The sequence below is a fragment of the Pseudophryne corroboree genome, chromosome 11, assembly GCF_028390025.1.
Source record: "Pseudophryne corroboree isolate aPseCor3 chromosome 11, aPseCor3.hap2, whole genome shotgun sequence".
NCBI classification, from domain to species: domain Eukaryota; kingdom Metazoa; phylum Chordata; class Amphibia; order Anura; family Myobatrachidae; genus Pseudophryne; species Pseudophryne corroboree.
In genome coordinates, this window is record NC_086454.1 from 260,500,667 (window position 1) to 260,508,276 (window position 7,610).

The following is a 7,610-nucleotide window of genomic DNA, read 5'->3' on the forward strand; positions in this document are numbered from 1 at the left end:
GTGCAAATTTTAGGACTAAAAATAATATTGTGAGGTGTGAGGTATTCAGAATAGACTGAAAATGAGTGGAAATTATGGTTTTTGAGGTTAATAATACTTTGGGATCAAAATGACCGCCAAATTCTATGATTTAAGCTGTTTTTTAGGTTTTTTGGAAAAAAACACCCGAATCCAAAACACAATCGAATCCGACAAAAAAAATTCGGTGAGGTTTTGCCAAAACGCGGTCGAACCCAAAACACGGCCGCGGAACCGAACCCAAAACCAAAACACAAAACCCGAAAAATTTCCGGCGCTCATCTCTATGAGGAAGTACCACTAACAGATGAGTATAATCAGGATAATGTAAAGAGAATCAACTTACAGTTAGGGGTATATTTTCCTGCAGTAGTAAAGTGGAATAAAATCTTTACAATAAAACAAAAAGAAGGTGAATCCACATCAGAGTATTTTCACCGGGCTCTGCAGGATATGGCTAGGTACACTGGTATAGATGACATTAAAACAAATGTACACCACAGGGAAGTAGCTGTTTCAGTATTAATGGACGGTCTAAAAGAGGTTTTAAGGAATAGAATACAAACCACTAGGCCTGATTGGAGAGGTATGTCGGTGGATGCATTGGGAGAGGCTGCTGCTGGGCATGATCGGAATATCATCAGACACAGGAAGTCACAGAGTGATAAGTTAATGGCTGTGAGCATACAGGCCCTCACTACCCGGCCACCTCAGCCTAGAACTGTGACCCCTGTGGGTAAGTCAAGAGGTATAAAATTTTATAGTTGTCACAGAGAGGGACACATGTCACGTGATTGTAAAGTAAGACCAATACAAAATTCATATCAACCCTATAGACAACGACCTGATACGAGACACTGGGATCAAGGACTGAAAGGGCGGAGTTATGAGCCACATGCAGGGGAAACAAAAAGGTATCCCCCAAGAAGAGACTGGCAAATCTCTGATAGTTCCCATCTACCCCCACCACAAGTAATTGCTGCCAGCGCGATTCAGGGAGGTCACCATACCCAATAGGGGTGTGGCCACACCTGTAATCTGCAGCCAGTGAAATTGATTGCAAGTCTTGGAAGTGAACCCGAGATCACAATTGATGTAGCTGGTAAATCATTAAATTTCCTTGTAGATACGGGGGCGGCCAAATCAGTGATAAATTCGACAGTGGGCATGAGAACCACTGGTAAAACAATTCCAGCCATGGGAGTAACGGGAGTAGTACAGCACTACCCTGTTAGCAAACCAGCAGAGATTACAATAGGGCCCTTGCATACCAAGCATTCCTTTTTGCTGGCTGCATCGGCACCGACTAATCTCCTGGGAAGAGATTTATTGTGTAAAATGGGGTGCGTCATTTATTGTACTCCTGAAGGTGTATTCTTAGACATACCTGAGAATCACGCTCAGGAAGTACGAGACATGCTAGACTCCCCATCAAAATTAATGTCACAGACCGTTATGATAAATAGGAGTTCATCCCAGGTAGAAGAAATGACATCCCAAATACCAGAGTCACTTTGGACTAAAGATGGACAAGACACTGGATTAATGGCAAACGTAGCTCCAGTAGTTGTGCAAGTAAAAGATGGTAGGATAGCTCCAAAAATCCCACAATACCCTCTGAAGCCAGAGGTGGAGTTAGGAGTATACCCCGTAATAGAGCGCTTGCTACAACAGGGCATTCTGGTAAGAACATCCAGCACTGCCAATAGTCCCATCTTCCCTGTGAAAAAGAGTGGGGGGAGGGGTTACAGGCTAGTGCAGGATCTAAGGGGGATTAACAAAATAGTTGAGAGTCAGTTCCCCGTAGTGCCAAATCCAGCTGTCATCCTTATGCAAATCCCTCCCACTGCTAAATTTTTCACTGTTATTGACCTCTGCTCCGCCTTCTTCTCGGTACCTCTGCACCCCGACAGCCAATATTTGTTTGCATTCACATACAGAGGAGTCCAATAGACATGGACTCGATTACTACAAGGTTTCATAGACAGCCCAAGTATATTTTCACAGGCTTTGCATGATTGTTTACAGTCTTTCCAACCAGAGAGTGGATCAGTATTGATCCAATATGTGGATGATTTACTACTATGTTCAGATTCACTGGAAGCGTCCCTGAAAGATACGAAACAGCTCCTGTTTCATCTTTCAGACACAGGACACAAGGTTTCCAAAGACAAGTTGCAATTATGCCAGACTAAAGTAAAATATCTGGGATACTGTCTGACACAAGGACTGAGACACCTGACCGCTGATAGAATTCAAGCAATTCGAGACATGACTCTGCCACAAACCCAGCAACAGATCAGAACGTTTCTAGGAATGTGTGGGTATTGCCGTAACTGGATCCCAGGTTTTTCCATTCTAGCATTACCTTTGCAGGAGATGGTCTCATCAAACAAACCTGATCGGATTTCGCATACAGACGAATCCGAGATGGCATTTGAGAGACTTAAACAGTGCCTAACGCAGGCACCAGCATTAGGTATGCCAGACTATGGGAAACCCTTTGAGCTGTACGGAACAGAAAGTGCTGGTTGCGCGGCAGGCGTCCTAACCCAAAAGCACGGTGATGCCAGCAGGCCGGTAGCATACTACAGCGCTCAGCTAGATACGGTAGCGCGATCCCTCCCCACATGCTTGCGAAGTGTTGCAGCGATTGCATTGCTAGTTACAAAAAGCGAAGATGTAGTGCTAGGACACAACCTCACAATCCATACACCGCATGCAGTGTCAGCCTTGCTGAATTCTGCCCAAACCAGGCACGTCTCATCAGCGCGGTTTACAAGATGGGAATTGGCATTAATGGCCCCCGTAAACATCACCATAAAGAGATGCAGTGCATTAAATCCTGCAACGTATCTCCCAGGTGTGCCTGGACAGGCACAAAGGGTGGAGGATGAGAGTGATGGGGAAGGAGGATTTAATACAGGAGATGACATGCATGATTGTATGGAGTATTTGACCCAAAATTTCACGTCAAGGCCTGACATCAGTGACAACCCACTGGAAGATGTAGATCTTACTTTCTACACTGACGGTAGTTGTCACAGACAGACGGACTCGGGAGACTTGTGTACTGGATACGCAGTCGTAGATGACCAAGGCACCATAGAAGCAGAACCGCTAGGCCCACCTCACTCAGCCCAGGTTGCTGAACTGGTTGCCCTAACCAGAGCATGTGAATTGGCTAAGGGCAAGTCAGCCAATATCTACACCGATTCTAGATACGCCTTCGGGGTAGTCCATGATTTCGGAGCCCTATGGCGCCTCAGAAATTTCATGACGGCAGCTGGTACACCGGTAGTGCATGCAGCTCACATCAAAAGGCTTCTAACAGCGATACAGGAACCCGACAGAGTGGCTGTTATCAAGTGTAAAGCACATACATATAGTCAAGACCCAGTATCACTTGGTAACAGCCGAGCAGACGAAGCTGCTAAATTAGCAGCAGGTACCCCCAGACAGACAGACACCACACAACTGATGGTATTTAATACCGTCAACACACAGAAATTGTGTGAAATGCAAAATTTGTGTTCCACACAGGAAAAGGCAGTTTGGAGGGCAAAGGGATATGTCCAGGAGTCCTCAGGACTCTGGACAGATGGACAGGGTAAACCAGTGGCACCCAGAGCATACCTTCCAAGTTTGGCTGAAGCAGCACATGGGCTGACTCATCTAGGCAAGGAAGGGATGTGCAAGTTGGTAAGAGCATATTGGTGCGCCCCAGGATTTTCTTCCCATGCGGGAAAGAGAGCAATGTCATGCCTCACCTGCTTGAGGAAGAATATCGGAAAGGCAATACCAACAGAACCATCTCATATCCCCCCTACAGGCGGCCCTTTTCAGGTAATACAGATTGATTTCATACAATTACCCCCTTGTCGAAATTTGAAGTATGTACTAGTTTGTATAGATGTGTTTTCAAATTGGGTCGAAGCATTTCCTGCGGCCACAAATACCGCAATGTTTACTGCTAAGAAAATTGTACAGGAATTTTTGTGTAGATACGGTATCCCTAGAATAATTGAAAGTGATAGGGGTACCCATTTTACAGGTGATGTCTTTCAAGGAATGTGTAAGTTGATGGGAATTGATAGTAAGCTGCACACTCCGTACCGCCCCCAGGCGAGTGCGAAGGTAGAAAGAGTGAACAGCACTATTAAAAATAAACTGAGCAAAGTTATGGCGGAAACAGGATTGACATGGCCAGAAGCTTTGCCCCTTGTATTATACAGCATCAGAACCACTCCCAGGTCCCCTCTTAATCTGTCCCCTTTTGAAATTCTGTTTGGTCGACAACCGCATGTCATGATTAACCCTCAGGATGATTTGAAGTGTAACAATGAAGTGACTGTAAAGTATTTGGTTAAGATGAGTAAACAGCTAAGGAATCAGAATGATAATTTGAAGTTAGTGATTCCTGATCTGCCAGATAGTAATTGTCATGACATTGAACCTGGGGATTATGTAATGATACGGAATTTTCTACGCTCAGGTTGCCTTATTGACAGATGGGAAGGACCATACCAAGCCATATTGATTAGCACGACAGCATTGAAGGTTGCCGAGAGAGAGACTTGGGTTCATTCGTCCCATTGTAAGAAGGTTGCTGATCCAGAGAGGTCCCGTGATAAGGAACAGACGGTAGAGGAAGTTGTATCACTGGAGTGTCTGTTTCAGGAGGACTGAAACGGCACCTGAGCATTGAGAATAATAAGATCGGAGGCAGTTTTCGATTCCCTGTTCCCTTTTATTGTTTTTCTCCACTTCCCATCCCATCTCCCTCAATTGTTTCTTTCCCCCTTCTCATTCTTCTCCATTTCCTCCTATAAGATGGACTTGCCCCAAGAGACTGTGATCCGGATTTTCCTGTTGACCATGATGTTGACCAGAGCAGTCTGTTCCGGCGAGAGTACCATGGAGGTCAAGAGAGGTTCTGGAATGGGTTCTGATGACAGAGATGGAGGCGTAGATTTCCAAGAACAACATAATCACAGAGTAAAGGCGAGTATCAGAAAACGATCTGGTAGCATTGACAATAGAAGAAATTGTGAAGGATTGTTAGCTGAAGAGAACTGTATCTGTAGACTCTGTGACAGTGTAGTTGAGGATGGGTGTATCAAGAAATGTCAGTCCAGTTTTAATATCCACATGGACCGGCATCCATTGAGTGACTATCACTCCTTAGTGGGTAAAGTGTTAAATCAGACAGATTGTTGGGTATGCTCTCAAGTACCTCAAGGCCATAGCAAATCAGGATTAGTGCCCTTCCCTTTAACTATAGGGGAGGTACTTGAGCTAAGTGGTGGGAGGCCGGTGGACAGGAGGTTTAATATCTCCAGTCCTCCTAGTTTGAAGCTCCACCAATATCATGTGGATAGATCCCTAGTATGTTTTAACATTTCCAATCCCCGAAAGCCGGGAAATTGGGAAGTGTCATGGAATAACCAAACCATGACCTTTTCATACAGAGCCGATAGAATGCCTACAGATACAGAACTTATACGCCACATAGCCGGTAGTGGAAAATATTTCCGATATAGGTATACCCTAGGAAGTAGGACCATGAGAGTTGGAGAGGTATCACCAGGATACTGTGCACATATCGTACAAACTGATACGTGTACTAAATAGATGGGAGAATTAGGGTTAGGAGATTTCATATGGAAAATGTGTAATATGGTAATGACCTACTCCGTCCCATATGTTCTCCCCGATGATGCATATTTCATATGCGGGAGGAAGGCGTATAAGTGGCTTGCCCCAAATTCAGAAGGATTATGTTATATTGGAAAAGTACTGCCTGAGGTAATGACCGTATCCCACACTAAAATGAAGGATATTCACCGCAGTGCCCAAGCTCCTTATACTCACACTCATTACGAGCACATCGTTAAACGGCACCTGATAGAAAGAACAGAGCATCCGGCCTCTGACCTGATCAATGAATCCACCGGGATTCAATTCCTAATCGCGTTAGATATCACTCATACCGCCAGAGGAGTGATAAATTATAAATATATATCTGCGCTTGCAAATTTATTAGACAATATCACTGAAATGTATGATGACACATTCAGGTATACCGGAAGGGAGCTCCAAGCTTATAAAACAGAACTGGTTCAGCATAGGATGATTCTCAATTATCTCACAGCTGTGACGGGCGGGTATTGTGTTACCCTAGCAGCTCAGTATGGAATAAAGTGCTGCACATATATTACAAACAGCACAGAGGACCCGGTCGAGGTCATAGACAAAAAGATGGATGACATTTTGCAATTAAAATTGGAGTTCCGAAGGAAACACAATCTCACCCTTGCCGCTGTGGGTAATGAGCTGACCAGTTGGGTGTCATGGTTGAACCCACGAAATTGGTTCTCTGGTTTAAGAGAATGGACTCAAGGAATTATCATGGATGTAGGGAAATTTCTTTTGTGTATTCTGGGTGTCATCATATTGGTCGGTCTGATATTTAGATGCGTTCGGGTTTTAACAAAGTGTAAACGTAGCGCCCGAGTGATGAGTTTAAGAAGTGAAGATACTGTAATAACAACGACTGATTTGGTTTATGACCCAACGATAGAGACAATGTTGTGATGAAAATGTGATTCCACGGTCCGTTTCTTTCACCCGTTTCTCCTTTGTTTTCCTCCAAGGTACAAAGACATCCGCTTGGAAGAAGAATTTGACAACCTTTTACACAGACAACTGATGGACTATGCCATAGACCCCCCATATCCCTAGTACCTTTAATTTTACGCTAGCCCAACACTTTTTGTAAGTCTATGGACATTGAAAAAGCTTTTTGCACACCGTTTATAGCAAAAGCATCGGGAGACTACAGTCAACATGTACATCGATACAAGACAAGACAAGACACAAGACAAGACCTCAATCGGCAAATGTATATTAAACTTACATAGTTTATCACTGCATTTACCATAATTGTTCTTTATCTTCATCTCTACAACCTTCAGGTAATAGCACACATAGTCGATAGGGAATATAGGCACAGATATCAGCAATCACATATTCCCCCATTCATGTATCATCAACTAAAATGTGCTCCCCCATTTTGTTGCAACCAAAAGCCGAAGAGAGCTCGGTAAAGTTTGACAGCCCATCCACAGACCCGTACCACGGGATAAGAAGGAATTCAAATGTATACTTCGCAATACCTCGAAGCTTGATTTAAAACACGTATGGCACGATGATACATGACCCCCAAAACATGGATTCATACACACATGCTTCTGCTATCTCACTAGGTCATACCCTTTTCCTACCTTCTCCTCTCCTCCCCTACCCAATCATAGAAATGTATTATACATGACATATATTTTTCTCTTTTTGAAATGTTTTAGGAAGTGGCAGTTATTGGTGACTGCCAAAGGGTGGACTGTCAAAGTCAGAAAAATATCACGCTACACGCTGCCATATATGCACCTCATGCGAGTGCCTGCTGCGTGTGCATGAGCCCTTCCGTGCGTGCGCATACTCTCAGTTGCGTGCACCCGCAGGCGCACGGTATGCGCATTTACGGTAGAGTTTGTGTGCGTCTAGCGGGCGACTCAATCGTAACATATTTTATT